This window comes from Myotis daubentonii, chromosome 4 (assembly GCF_963259705.1).
Source record: "Myotis daubentonii chromosome 4, mMyoDau2.1, whole genome shotgun sequence".
NCBI classification, from domain to species: Eukaryota; Metazoa; Chordata; class Mammalia; order Chiroptera; family Vespertilionidae; genus Myotis; species Myotis daubentonii.
Genome location: NC_081843.1, coordinates 47,385,931 through 47,401,733, shown reverse-complemented (window position 1 = coordinate 47,401,733; position 15,803 = coordinate 47,385,931).

Below are 15,803 nucleotides of genomic sequence, written 5' to 3'. Positions count from 1 at the left end.
TCACAAAATATGTGGATATAGTTTTCTATCTAAATCCACATATTTTCGCCAGATGAAGCTGATGGAAAGGGAAAAGGCAAGAAAAATAAGAGAGCTCACAAAATAGTAATTGTAATGTTAAACCAAGCATAATAAGAAGGCAAGTGGGTGTAGAAGGGGAAGAATATATATGGTATCTGTGTATCTGTTTTGTGTCTTTATAAAGATATGAAGGTGGTAGGATCAATGGACCAATATCAGAAAGTGGTGATGACAGGGTTAGGAACACAAGCATGAGAGGGTGGCTGAGATGGAGGTGAGGTGTTCAGAACTCAGAGAACAAGGTGATGAATGGGTCACTCTTCTACAAGGTTAAGACACTAAGAATGGTGACAGGAATATAGGTGCTAAAGTCATTAATGAATGAAGGAAAGTCGATTGGTATAGATATCAGTAGCAAGTACAGGTGGCAGGTGGTAAAATCTGGCATGATTTTCAAAGGATCTGGGAAGTTTGAAAGAGGAGGGAAGATAATTGAATTGCAAGTTCAATGAGACACCTACCCCACCCTCAAACCCTCTAATATAAAGAGAATGGAGTTGGGGCCAGATGAGCCTTAACTAGAGAGGCTGCATATGAGGTGGTATTTGCAGGGGACAAACAAATCAGGGCAAGATGTGAAGAAACAAAAAAAGACAAAAGATATAAAGGCACTTGCTGATGATAAATACCCAAATGTCAAGGTATACAGTATGTAAAGGTTAGGAACATGGTCAGAATATGAGAAATGGAGATTATACTTGCCTGGTAGGATTACTGCAAAATTGAGAGATAATTTTATATAAAGTGGTCAGTAGTGTCTGGTGACCATGATGATGATGAAGATCATGATGATGATGGTGGTGGTAATGGGGGTGATTGCCAAAAGAGCAAGGATTAAAGGTGAATTGTGGGTAATATCAGAAGAAGCACTGGTCTGGGAATCAAGTGTTCTTGAGTCTCATCCTGGCTCCACTATTAACTAGCTGTGTGTCCTTAGATGAATCAATCACCTATCCTCAGGGGCAACGTTCTCCATCTATAAAATGGCAGGGTTAGATAACATCAGTGGTTGTCAACAAGGAGGTGGCAGAGTGGTCATACTTAAAATGCAGATGATAATTTTCTGAAAGACTTTTTCAAAATGTGTGTATTTGCTCCCCCCTCTCCCACCCATGATCTCCAAGAAGTCAAGTCCTGTTCTCTGGGGTAAGGACCCAGAATGTGCATTTGGATAAGTGCCCCCGGTGATTTAATAAATGCTCCCCCCAACCATAATCCTATTTCCTTTCTTCAGGGAATCATTTTGCTAAGAAGCTAGCCTTTCCTCTCCCAAATGTCATCGCTCAGAAGGTGATAGTGAGAAACCTGTGGCTTGACAGTCAGAGCTGGGTCAGAGCATTTATCAGAGGGACCAGAAGCCCCGAGCTCTGCCCTTGGTAGGCAGATGGCCAAGGAGCAGGCAACATTATTTTTACAGCTTCATTCTCTGGGCATTTCCCATTCAAATGCATAAGAATGGGAACTGAATCAGCACAGCTCAGTGTTGTTGCTGTTGTTTATTGTGTTTTTTGTTGCTGTTGTTGTTGTTTAATATCAGACCATGTTGACCAGCATAGGCATTGGTAGCCCCTCCGCCAGTCATTGGGGAAAGCACAGGTGCAGTGGTGGGGAGTGAAACCAGGCCTACATTTTAGTCATCCCTACATCCTCAGCACTGAGGAATGTACTCAGCACATTGTGGGGCTCAACAAATACTTGTTAAACTGAAAGCTAAAGGAAAATAGCAGTAGACCAAAACGATAGCCACTGAGGAGAACTGGTTGGTTTCCAATCACAGGAAAGAGAATGGCTGCAGAGAACTACTCTTATGCTAAGCCAAAGTAGCATTAAAGTTGAAGGACAAAATAGAAATCACTGACATGCAAGGAATTGAACGATTACCACTTACAGACCTTCTCGGAGCAGAGATACGCAAGTGTTTCTTGCAAGAAGAAAAATGAACCTAAGAAAATGATCAACAGGTAACAAGAAAGTGGTACACCAATAATGCTGCAAAGTTAGTAGTTAGATATAAAAAGGTTTTGATAGCACAGTATAAAAATAATTAATAGAGTAACCTACAATGAAAATTTCAAATGATTTGGAATGAAGAAGAAAGTAAACGTAGACTTATAATAGGAATTGTATCAAATCAATAGATAGCCTTTCCGGGAAAATGTAGAAATGTTGATAAGTACCATAGGTCCATAGAAAAAATATAATTAAATGTGTGTTAAAATGTAAGGATAATCACAGCAAAAGAATAGAAATAGCTGTATAATGTCTAAACTACTGGAGCAAAAAAAATTCAAAGAACTAAAAATCAAATTTAAAAGATAAGAAAAAAGAAAGATTTTTTTTTTTTACAAAATAGGATACATGGGAAGCAAAATAAGATTGTAGAAATATAACCAGTCATATTAGTAATTACAATATGTATAAATGGATTAAATGTTCCATATTGAAAGATAAATTCTTAAAAATGAACTAAACTTATGAATCGGGAAGCTAAATAACAAATTATAAGTAAACCCCAAATAAGCAAAAGAAAGAATTAATAAACATGTGAAAATGAAGGGTTAATGGAATAAAAGAAAAATTGACCAAGGCTTTGCAACTCCAATTATGAACAAGGAAGAAATTAATGAAACATTAGAAATAAGAAAGAACATATATTCTTTTTAAATTTTATTTGCTTTCTATATTTATTTATATTAGTTTTGGTATTTATTAATGTCTGTTACTATTCATTATTACTATCACTAGAGGCCTGGTGCACAAAAATTTGTGCACTCGGGGGGATGGGGGGATCCCTAAGCCCAACCTGTGCCCTCTTGCAGTCTGGGACCCCTCGGGAGATAATGACCTGCTGGCTTAGGCCTGCTCCCGGGTGGCAGAGGGCAGGCCCAATCCCTAGGTGCAGCCCCTGGTCGGGCTCAGAGCAGGGCCGATTGGGGGGTTGGGGCACCGCCCCCTGTCACACTCAAGGCAAGGTCGATGGGGAGGTTGCGGCACCACCCCCTGTCACTCACAGAGCAGGGCCGATCAGGGGGTTGAGAAGCTCCCCCCCATCACTCACAGAATAGGGCCGATAGGGGATTTGGAGCACTGCCCCCTGTCACACACAGAGCAGGGCGGATCAGGGGGTTGGGGCGCCGCACCCTGCCACGCTCAGGGCAGGGCTGATGGGGAGGTTATGGCTCTACCCCGTCACACACAGAGCAGGGCCTGTGGGGGGGGGTGGGTTGGGGCGCCGCCCTCTATCACCCACAGAGCAGGGCCGATCAGGGGGTTGGGGCGCCGCACCCTGTCACACTCAGGGCAGGGCCGATGGGGAGGTTATGGCTCTACCCTGTCACACACAGAGCAGGGCCCGTGGAGGGGGGGGGGGCGTTGGGGTGCTGCCCTCTGTCACACACAGAGCAGGGCGGATCAGGGGGTTGGGGCGCCGCACCCTGCCACGCTCAGGGCAGGGCCGATGGGGAGGTTATGGCTCTACCCTGTCACACACAGAGCAGGGCCCGTGGAGGGGGGTGGGGGTTGGGGTGCTGCACCCTGTCACACACAGAGCAGGGCCGATCAGGGGGTTGGGGCACCACAGCCTGTCACACACAGAGCCGCAGGGCGATCAGGGGGTTGGGGAGCTCCCCCCATCAGGCACAGAGCAGGGCTGATCAGGAGGTGGGGGCGCCTTCCCCTGTCACGAACAGAGCAGGGCGGATAGGGAGTTTGTGGCCCCGCCCCCTGTCACACACAGAGCTGCAGGGCGATCAGGGGGTTTGGGCGCTGCCCCCTGTCACGCTGATCCCGGTGCCGGGAGGCCTCTCGGCTCCACTGATCCCGGTGCTGGGAGGCATATTACCTTTTTACTATATAGGATAGAGGCCTGGTGCATGGGTGGGGCTGGCTGGTTTGCCCTGAAGGGTGTCCTGGATCAGGGTGGGGGTCCCTCCTGTGGTTCCTGGCCAGCCTGGGTGAGGGGATGATGGCTGTTTGCAGCTGGTCACACACCCTTCAGGGTGGGGGTCCCCACTGGGGTGCCTGGCCAGTCTGGGTGAGGGGCTGAGGGCTGTTTTCAGGCTGGCGGGTGACTGAAGCTCCCAACCGCTCATTTTTTTCTGTGTCTTTTTTATTCTGGGCCAGCTTTAGCTCTGAGGCTTGGCTCCAGCTCTTAGGCCTCCGCTGCTGAAAGCAGGTATCTGGTTTGTTTGGGTTCTATAATAGAAACACTGTTTCAACTCCAGCTCTGAGATCCCAGCTGGCTGAAAGCAGGTTTCTGGGGTTTTGTTTAGCTTCTATATTTGTAACAATGTTTCAAACTGCAAGCTCAGAGGCCAGCAGCGGCAGGCGGGGAACGTTGGAGTCCTCCATCACTGAAGCAAGCAAGCCTCCTGTTCGCTTCAAGCTGCCTGGGCTGCCGGCCGCCATCTTGGCTGGCAGTTAATTTGCATATCACTCTGATTAGCCAATGGGAAGGGTAGCAGAAGTACGGCTAATTACCATGTTTCTCTTTTATTAGATAAGATTATATTATATTTTATTTTTATTTGAAAAATTAAATTTATTGGGGCATATACTCTGTTAGGGCATTTTTTGTATATTATCTTCATTTTTAATATAATTTACTTGTAAGTTTATAGGTGGGGGACAGAAGTTTCTCTTAAGCTCAAAATAATCTGCATAGCACAGAGGCACATCTTGGGGGACTGTTAAGGTATTTAAAACATACCATGCTCAACTTCATTGAATAAATTTGAAAAGCTAGATTTGAAAATGGGTGGTGTCCTGGTAAATATAATGTCTAAAGTTGACTAAAGAGAGATAAATAATTGCACAGACATTTAAAACTTAGTCAGAGTTAGTCATAAAGCTCCAGTCACTAAGGAATAGATAATGTTGGGGTTCTATAACTTCCCTGAGAACATTCAATAAACTTGGAGGCCTCCCAACTCATCTGTGAGGTGTGCATAACCATACACCAAGCCTAAGCAAAGATATCGTGGGAAAAGAAAACTATAGATCAATCACATTTATGAACAAAGATACAAAAATCCTAAATAAAACATTAGCAAATTAATCCATTTATATACTAAAGGAATAATACAGCTTAACTAAGTAGGGCTTATTCTTGGAATACCAGGTATGTGAACATTAGGAAATCTATTAATGTAATTCATTTGATCAAGAATTAAGAAGGAAAGATCATAACATCATCTTGATAAATTTAGGGGGAAAAAAGGTAATGAATTCAACAAAGACCCATTTATCATTTTAAAAACCACTTAACAAAATAGAAATGAAAATGAAAACAGCCTCATTTTAATAAAGGAAAGAAACCCCACAGAAACATCCTATCAATGGTGAATCACTAGTTTGAAATCACAAAGACGAGACACTAGCACTACTATTATTCAGCATCCTAGCTAATGGAATAAAACATATAAATATGGAAAAAGAAGAGACAAAACTGTTTTTACTTGCAAATAATATGTCAACTCAAAGAATTCATGCAAATCAACTGAAAAATGTTTTGAACTAATAAGAGAATTGAGCAAGTTGGCCAGATACTATACCCATTACTAAACAATTGCAAAAATGTCATGAGAAAACAAAAGATGACATTTATGAAGCTCTAAGCTACTCAGGAATAAACTACGTGAATAAAAAATGTGTAAGATCTGCATGGAAAAGAAATCTGAAATAATTTCCTAAAGATTTAAGGAGATTCCCCTCCCCCTCCCGCCCGCAGGAAGAATTGCTTAGTTATAAGTGTAAGGGAAGTTATGCTGGGACCTGGCTAGGGAAGATGGGTCCACATTGTAATACTGGTATTTGACCAGTGACTTCTCATGACTTCCCAATGACTAACTTTTGCTAATACAGGTTTTCCAAAATTTAGAGTAACCATTCCACCCACCTGTCAAAATCAATTATTATTTTAGCCCTGTAAGGGAGTTAAATGACTCCACTATGTTGTATTTTTTTAAAAATTTGATTTATAGGTTTTGCAGAACTAAAAGCTAATCCTCAAAATGTCCTCCTGTATTCATTGGTTGGTTCAAGGTGTCATACTGTTGTAGTTTCTAGAAAGAAAGTGTGTTGGAGTGGGTGAAGAGAGCTGGTGGCCGACCTTCATGCAACCGGGAAAGACTGAGATTGGCTGCAACATGATTTGGTAATACCACGGATCAGAGCGGGAGAGTTTATAGTATCGAAGAGTAAGGGTGTTTAGAGGAATATCTGTTTTCTGGCCGTGCTGAGATATTTTCTCAGTGTCTGCTGAGGACTGAGTGGATGTGCCATTTTCCTCAGGACAGAGGCAGGCCGGCATCCAGAGTGGCAGCTGTCACGCTCTCCATTTGAAACTGGCCTTGCAGACTAGCCAAGGTCTACTCTTCTCGTCCGGACCTGGGAACTCTAAGGCATCAGGACAACCATGGGGGTCAATTTTCACAAGGTCTTTGAGTGTGGAGGGAAAACAGTGAAAGAAACTCTTACACTGATGGCTCTCAGAGCATTGAGCATCACGCAGCCTGAGGGAAGAGATGAATGCCACCCCAAACTTTGCAGGTGTTGGTGTGAGGACAGAGGAGTTTCCCAAGAAGTTGGTAGTTTGTCTTGAGGTAAGAGGGAGTCATCAACACATGCTTTTCTAGGACTGGGGTGACCTGAAAAAATCGGGGTAAAACAAATATTCTACAAGGTAACTCCTGATTCCCAGGGGAAGCTACCCGACATGTGGTTGCAGGATCTCTCCCTCATGCTTGTTTCTTCATTTGCGAGTTTGTCAGTGACTGTTGATGGCGTGCCTGCCGGTTCCAGTCCTGGGAGTACAGACCAGGCTGATGAGTCTAGAAATAAGGTTCCATCAGGGGGAACAGTTACAACTGTTTGGGGGGTTGCCCCTCTCTGTGTAATCATCTTTCCCTACATGGGTGATGGAGATGAGGGATAGCTGGGGACAGGAGTGCAGGAGAGCATTGCTGACCCTTGCCTTCCCCTCAACTCCACTTCTCTCTGAGCCGAGCAGGAAACCCCCTGCCCGCTGCTGTCTGGCTCAGTGTGACCTCTGGCAGGTGCAGGCGGCCCACGACGGCAGAAGCAACTGTGGAGAGCAACACAACATCCTGTCTGACTAAACGAGGGAAGCTGGCCAGCCCTGGAACAGGTGGGCTGTTGATAATTTTTCTCCTTTACAACAATGAACTGAGTATTTTTGTGTGTTCTATTCTGCAAACCCCACAGCTCCTGCCTGGTCAGGTGCAGACCACAGCCCTGTCGGGCACCAGGTAGTTCTTTTGGGACACCCCAAGCCAGGCACGGTTTCTGCTCCACGTCAGGTTTTGCATCTGATTTTGAGTTCATTGCTTGGTTCTTCCTTCAGTTGAGTTAGGATAATGAGATGCATTGTCTCTTCCTGAAGGTGCTTGCATCCTGTGGGGAAGAAGGCTGAATAAGTTAGTTTCCAAATCTGATGAACAGCTTCACACAACAAAAGGAGGAGCCCATTATTCAGCTGTCCGCATTCCTGTTAGGTGAAAGGGAAACCACAGCCACAACCTCTCAATTGGAGACATCCAAGCACTCAGAGATTTTAAAGTCACAGTTTAAAATTATAATCATGTTTTAAAACACACACACACACACACACACACACACACACACACACAAAACCAACAGGTTTGGCAGTAATGAGATTTTCCCCTCAGAATTCCTATTTTGCATATGACCCTTAATATGCCTGCTTCACTTTCTCCTTGGGATAGAAATTGTCAGACTGTTCGTGGGGTTTGACATAAAGTTCACTTGGCTCCAGCCACCTTGGAAAAGGGAGGTTTTTCATCTGCTTAGTTTGACTTTTTTCATTATTATTATTATTATTAATTCTGCATTCTTTCTGGGGTGTTTGGAAAGGATACTTGAGTGAATTCATTACATTTGTAAGACTGTTAAAAATCAAATATCATAGGATGAAAAGGAAGGCCACAAAAAGGAAATACTGTTTGCATAAAACTGACGTTCCTTGACTTTGCCAAATTTTGTTCCAGAGGTTAGTAACCTTCTGTTTCAAAACAGGAAAGAAGCTGAATCACAGGGAGTCACCTACACACGAGCTTCTAGATAATTATTCAGCTGACAGTCGGAGAGCTTAACAAACCCTGCTCTGTGGTCTCCGAAAACTGAATTCATTATGTCTTAAACCAGAAAAAAAATTCCCATTGGGATTTTCAGACCTTAGTACTTTCTTTAAATATGTGGTTTACCTGTTTAAAGACTTGGCAAAGAGGATAAAAATGCCTTTCTTAACAGTTACATCTCAGGCTTTAATTATTCCTATTTTTGATCTTCTAGCTGTAGATCTAGAATTAAACAGGCTTCCTTTAATGTGGGTAGCTGTGTTTAAAAAAAAAGCCTTTTTCAACTTGTAGACTTTAAATATTTTTTTCTGCATGAACAGCGTGGGCGGAGAGAGAAAAGAAAGTGCCAACTATGGCCTTTTTGTTTTACTGGGAAGCTGAGGGGCACTTATTTGGGAATGACTGAAATGCCACGCAGATCGGGAAAAGGCATGGGGAATGATCCAGGTCACCATGGGAGACAGACATAGGGCGCAGCAAAGTGGCTTTATCCACCATGTCTTTCACCAGGGCTCTCCTTGAAGATGGGCTCTGTTCTCAAGCTGCCTGTGGGCTTTAGGGACTGGGGGACTGGGGGACTGGGTAGGGAGAGGATGTTGTCTGGGGGTTGGGGAAATTATTTTCATAACTTTTTACCTTAGAGAATTCTCTTTTGATTCTACTCCTCTGTTGTTAAAGCTTTTAATGAGATAGGTATCGCCCTGGCCTGGTGGCTCAGTTGGTTGGAGAGTCATTCCATACACCAAAAAGGTTGTGGGTTCAATTCTAGACCAGGGCACATACTAGGTTGTGGGTTCAGTCCCCAGTTGGGGCAGGTACGAGAGGCAACCGATCGATGTTCCTCTCTCACATTGATGTTTCTCTCTCTCCACACCCCCTCCCTTCTTCTCTCTCTAAAATCAATAAACATATCCTTGGATGAGGATTTTAAAAAAGAGATAGCTATTGAGGGAGAATATTAAGAAAAACCAAGTCTTCTGTGTGCCTCCCTCATTTAGAGAGAGTTAGGGACACAGCATAGCTTCCTTTTTTTCCCATCTTGGGCCCTGATGTGGGCTTGAGCCTGGTAGTGGTGGTTGTGTGGTTGACATTTTTGGGTATTTTGACTTTAAAAATTAAGTATATATCTGTTTATAAAATATAAATATATATTTCTCTCTGTGTAAGTGGGGAAGGGTGGATTTACAGAAATGTGTGTAAACAGATAGTTCCGGAAAAAGAGGAACCGTCCCAAGAACAGGACGGACTGGGTTGTTCTGGGATCATAGTAAACAGGCAACAAGAGGCCAACTGTGTGTTGCAACATGACGGATTAACTCAATGTCCTGAGTGGATTGCTGACGGGGCAGTCTCTAGTCCCTCTTTCCTGAGAGATAAAACCTCTGAAGAACCCACTAATTATGAGTTATTACCAAGGCATATTATGGGAGCAACAATAAAGCAGTCAATGGTGTTTCGCATGTTACAGACAGTGCACTGACTGCTTTACCTGCATAAACTCTCTTAACCCTCACAACAAACCTGTAAAGGAGGAGCTATATAATAATACTAGAGGCCCGGTGCATGAAATTTGTGCACGGGGGTGGGGGGGCGTGCTCAGCCTGGCCTGTGCCCTTTCATAGTCTGGGAGCCTTCGGGGATTGTCTGACTGTTGGACATCTCCTTAGTGCTGCTGTGGTGGTGGGAGCCGCTGTGCCCGCCAGCTGTGAGCCTGGCTTCTGGCTGAGTTGTGCTCCCCCTGTGGGAACACACTGACCACCAGGAGAAGCTCCTGTGTTGAGTGTCTGCCCCCTGGAGGTCAGTGCACATCATAGCAACCAGTCATTCCACCGTTTGCTCAACTTGCATATTAGCCTTTTATTATATAGGATTTTACAGTTGCACAAACTGAGACAGAGAGATTAAGTCACCTGGCTAAAGTAACATAAATAGCAAGTGGTAGAACAGCACTTCGACTCAGGTAGTCTGAGACAGAGTCCATGCTATTAATTGCTAAAAGTTTACTAGTAAGAAAAAATGAACAGTACGTCGAGGTAGGAAATGCTGTGACTGAGACTTGAAGGACAAGGGATGGGAAGTTCCACTGAAGGAGCAGGAGGAGTCATCGAGGGAAGGAGGGGAGGAGGGGGCTTTTCTGTGTATGCTGTCAAAGCCGCAATCCCCGATTCAAGTTCCCACCACAGGCCAGCAGGATGTGGACCCTCTCAGGGGTGAGAGAGCTCTAATGGAACCAAGTGGAAGTGGCCCTGACTCTGTGACTGCAGCTCATCCCAGGCTGACACGTGGATGACAGGGAGATACACTGTCTGCCATGTTGATCTGGAGTCTCAGGGCCATACTGCCTTAGTGCTCGTTGGAGATGGGCCCCGAGGGAAGATGAGCTTCGCATTTGTGGTTGCTGTTGATGAGGAAATACCAAATGGTGACAGAATCACCTACCAGCCCTCAGTGTCTTGGAGAGAAGTCCATGGATTCAGCAGTAACAAAATGTAACTACATGACGGTGTCTCTGGAATGACCCTGGGGAGGGGTGATTACGAGGCCTTGCCAATCCTCAGAAAGGAGGCAGCATGGCCTTGGACAGGATCAACAACTTGCGCACAGCTATGCAGCCGGCAAATGGCAGAGTCAGAATGAGTGGCCCTCGATGCCAGTGGTTCAGCTGCAGGTGCCGCAGGTGACTATTCCTCTTTGTGTGCAATTATATAACCTCTTTTTTTCTAATTAAGCTTGGGTGCATTTGAGTGCCCAAACCTCAACTAAAAGTTATTTTATGTTTCCCATGGAACACTAATGAACATAGGTGTGACTGAAATTATCAGGGTTTGAGCAGGGTGGCAAAAATGACTCACTTCTCACCTCCATCTACAAATGGCAGAGGAGGTGCTTTGGGACTGGGTGCAGTGAAGTCACAGGTGCAAAATCAGGCAACTGCCTCATGCCCACCCCAAGCACCACCTTCTCCCAGAGGAAGCATGTAGGTCACAACAAATGTAGCTCCCGTCATACCCTGTCCTTAGGAAAGACTTTTGGGGGACAAAGAAGAGGGTTTGCATACTCAAGATGCAACAAAAACAAGAGGTACGTAGTACTAAACAATTTCTATATGCTAGATACCTAAAAAGAATTATCTCATTGAATAAGTTGTTTTTTTTTGCAATTACAGTTGACACTTAACATTATTTTATATTAATTTCGGGTGTACAGCATAGTGGTTAGACATTTATATAATTTATAAAGTGATCCCTCGATAATTCTAGTACCCACCTAGCACTATACATACACCATACCTGGGGACTGTTTCTAAACCAATTTTACAGATGAGGAGACTAAAGCTTAAGTAGATGAAGTCACTTACCCAAGTTAAGTGACCTCAGAGCCTAAGCGGATAACCATTAGTAATACTATCTCTCACACTTTGATTACATGAGATTACACTCAAATGTTGCAATGGATTGAGTAATGGATGCAAAAGTGCTGTCTGTGGTCCAAAGGGAAACCTGATTCTGCCCTATTTCTCAGGCCTCTGACCCTTGACCTCTGAGGCCGTGGGAGTCCTGAAGAGGGAGCTCACTCAGCTCAAAAAGGAAGGAAGCCCCTCGTCATTTCCCCAAATGAAGCCTCCCACTTCCTCACCTCCACATGGGTTTGGAAGAACTCCCGAGTTTGTTCTGAGATTAGGGCATGAGCGATAGAAAGGAGTCTTCAGAGCCACACAATTTCAGATCTGGTCAGGGGCTCCCCACTATGGAAAAAATATATCTTTAAATACCAAATCTGAGTGATGGACTGGAACCTTGAAGGTCTTTCTGAATCAAGAAAACGAGTTTGTGAACTAGAACTAGCACTGGATGTGCAGGATTATCCCAGGTAGAGTTTCCCTCAAGGGCAAACTTGTAATGCAAAGCATGGGATTCAGCCAATGGTATCTCCCTCTACACCTTGTCTCGAGTTTAGGGCTAAAATTAAGATAAGCATCCTCTAAGTTTTCTCTCAGAATGATGGTACAGATTTTGGAAGTGAGATCATCTTTGGACATAGTTAATTTTATACATTAATACAATCCCTCCATGTTACAGCTGAGGAAAATGGGCTCTGGACTTTCCCAAGGTCATTCCTTGACTAACAAGGCTGAGACTTGAACCCATGTCTCTTGACCCCTTGTCCAAAGCCCAAGACTTGACTATGTCCAATGGCTCACTCAGGCCTTTGAGTGCATGAGGTCTAGCTCAGGGGCTTTTGGACAAATCTCTCCTCAGGACCCCTCTTCTCAGAAAAGAATGTGATGCTTGGGCTGTTATAGTCTTAAAAAATGATGTTTAGCATCTTGAGCATTCAATTCCCTGCTTCCATGTGAACAAAATAGAAGTTTCTCTTGTTGCAAATATTTACAAAATATTTGCAGCCACTTAGTGAGTTTAATGAGCATACAAACATTTCACATGATTCAAGATGCTACAGTATCTCAAGGTCATCATGCTAGAGGTCTCTATGACTACCTTCTAATACATAATCTAGTTTGACATTTTAATTGATTTTTTGTCATTTGACCTTTTATATTTATAAAAATAGAAAGTAAAATGTCTAATTAATCGACACACTTGGGTTAATTGAATTCTGATTGAGGCCTTTTTATATTATTTGGCCTGTTCTACCTTTGTCCTCCCAGCCTCCTTAAATAAGTTGTGAAGAATATTTAATGGTATTAAATATTAGAAACTTCATGATATTTATAAAAGTACTGTGCATTCTTCGCAGCCTGGAGCATGCTCATTGTTAGTCAAACAGAAAAAATATCAAACACCTAAGTGGTTGGCACCCAGCCTAGAATATGAATCTAATTAACCCTCCGGTAGGTCTCATCTTTTGTCAGGTTCTAAGAGGCAGATCAGGGTTTAACCTCTTCTCAGGCCTCGTCTGCTGCAGTGCCAGTGCTGCTGTGTGGGACACAGAGACCCGAGAGCTGCCTGCCATGACTTCAGCTTCTCAAATCTCCAAATGGACAGCTGTTCTGACAGGAGAGATCAGACACCTGTCTTTCTCCCTCTGAGGCAATCAGATTACTCAGTCTGTATAAATGGCATTGCCTTCGGCTGCCAGGATCATCCTCTTTGGATCTGGTGATTGCCTCATAAATCAGGGTTTTTGTTCTCCTTCCTTTAATCAATTAGAATAGCGACAATTAAATGTGTTCTTAATATAATTTCTCTTTTCTCCCTGGGCCCTGAGAAACAAGTCTCCCCAAGACATCTGTTGTTTTTTTCCAGGCTTGTTTTGAAGGAAGGCATAGGACTTCTTGAAGCTAGCCTAAGTAAAGGGGATTTAATGGTAAGGTATATGTGGACCAGTGAGGAAGGACAGAAACCAAGGTAGAGCTGGGTCCTCTGGAAATGAAACACAAGGACTCAAGGGGGCGCTAGCAGGGTCCTCACTGAAGTACGCCACCTGAGGCCAAATACCTGCATTCTGTCTGGTGACCTTTCTCTTTCAGTCCCAACCATCAGAGGTTCCCTGTGCTTGCCCATTGCCCCAGCTCACCCTTAATTTTGGCTTTTTCAGTTGTAAGTTGATGTAATGACTCCTCAGGAGTAATTTCTCATGCCAGTAGGAAATTCTTCTTTGATTCATGGTTCATATGAGAGGGAGGGAGGGGAGGAGACAGGAGAGAGAGAGAGAGAGAGAGAGAGAGAGAGAGAGAGAGAGAGAGAGAGAGAGAGAGAACACCCGTGGTCCAATGAACAATGAGGAAGGGGTATGGGTGGGGAGGAATGGTGTTTCCCTTGGAATGAAGTGTGGTCCGAGCGGGCACCAAGGACCTGCCAATAGAGACAGCATATGTGGCATGTGAGTCTTTTTAAAGCAGTTATAAGCTCTCCATACGCTGTCACTTCCAATGGAAGACCTGATTCTATAGGACACTGGGAAAAGCTGGGAGAAGATGAAAACCGTGTCTTTGGCTCTAACAGTCCAGCACATATTTTTTCAATTCAAAGACAATCTGGCTATTTCAGAGTGAAATGAGACACACCTAGTCTTGGGGCCTGCAGGGTGCTCCCAGCTTCAAGCCCTACTCTGAAATCAAAACAATGTGCATCCCTAGCGCATGCGTGTGCACGCTCGTGCGTGTGTGCGTGTGCCTCGTGGGACAGAGGCCAGGGCAGGAGCACAGGTGATGGTGGAGAAGATGGGCACCTGCCCTGCAGCCTGGACGGGCAGTCTCCTGATACCCTCTCTTGTTGGCCTGAACCCAAGAAGCTGGCTACAGTGCTGCCCTTTCGACAGAAATGCCGACAGAGCTGCTATTGTTTCCTCAGGTAACAAATGCCACAGGCCTGGGCCGGCTAAGCCGCCCTGGAGCCCAGCTGCTTCCCCGCCATCACATGAGAAGGCTGCTTTGTTTTCATTGTCACATTTGTTGTTTGGAAGGATGCTCTTTGACTAAGGAGTTTTCTGGTGACCTTTCCAGAAGAATTGCATGCAAATGTCTCAGCAAAGTGGTGATTGGTCTGGAAAGGTTATCTCCGTTTGTCTAGACTGCTGTCTTCACAAAAGGAGAGAGTTCAGGCGGGGTGCCCAGGGTTGGGGTGCCGCAGAGGAGAAAGGTCATTTGGTCCACACCCCTCCGCTCCCTGGGCCCCACCTGCAGGTGGCTGCTTCCGTTTGCTCCTGGCCTCATGGTTTGCCCCGGCCAATAGCCCTGCTGGCTGAGGGCGTCCTGGAGTTTCCTGGGGACAGGCTCTCTGAGCAGAGGGGGTACATCCTCCAATTGCCCTGAGACAGGGCAGGCAGAGGAATCCCCCCTCTGAACAACCAAGGCCGTTGATAGGTTCTTAAAGGGTTTGTTGAGGGAACAACATGTTAATGGTTCATCCTCCAAAAATCCCATTTAAATAGCCACCCTTTCTGAACCAAAAAAAAAAAAAATTCTTTGGAAACTCTGATGAAATTAATGTGTCTCTTATTACCCTAGAGCAGTGTGGCAACCCTCATCCCCAACCCCAGGCTGGCCATGGGAGAAATGGCTTTTAAATGAGACATACTCCAATTTAAACTGCTGAAGGAGAGGCCTATGTGATTTATGGGCATGTGGTGGGGAGTGGATTTCTTTCCCCTCTGCCCAGTCACTCCCAGTGAAAGCAGACTGTTTCTTTTCCTTCTGTGTGGACACCGGTGGCAGCATCATTAACCTGAGAGGTCGCCTGGGGCCAGGGTGGGATAGAGGGAAGGCAGGGATCATGGAGCCCGTGGCCTGGGCTATGCGTGAGGGGTAGCAGAGAAGGTGAGAGAGGCGTGAGGGGATTGCAGTGGAGTGTGAACTTCTAATGAATCATGTCAGCTGTTGACTTGGGATTCACAACAAGCAGCTGCAAGTGCACGCCTCAGCCCAGTCCTTAGGGAAGCAGGTGGTGGTGCTGTGGTGGCCAGCCTGCCCCAACCTGCTTCCATTAGCTGTAATTACGCTCCTGACTTCTGCTCGGGGCCAGCGAGGAGCCGTCGAGGCCTGCCGAGACTCTCGAAGACCCACGTTTTTAGCCGGTGGTCATTCAGCTGTAAAAATGGGCCACAGTTGGCAACTACAGAAGGAGTTGGAAGCCTGAAGCAATT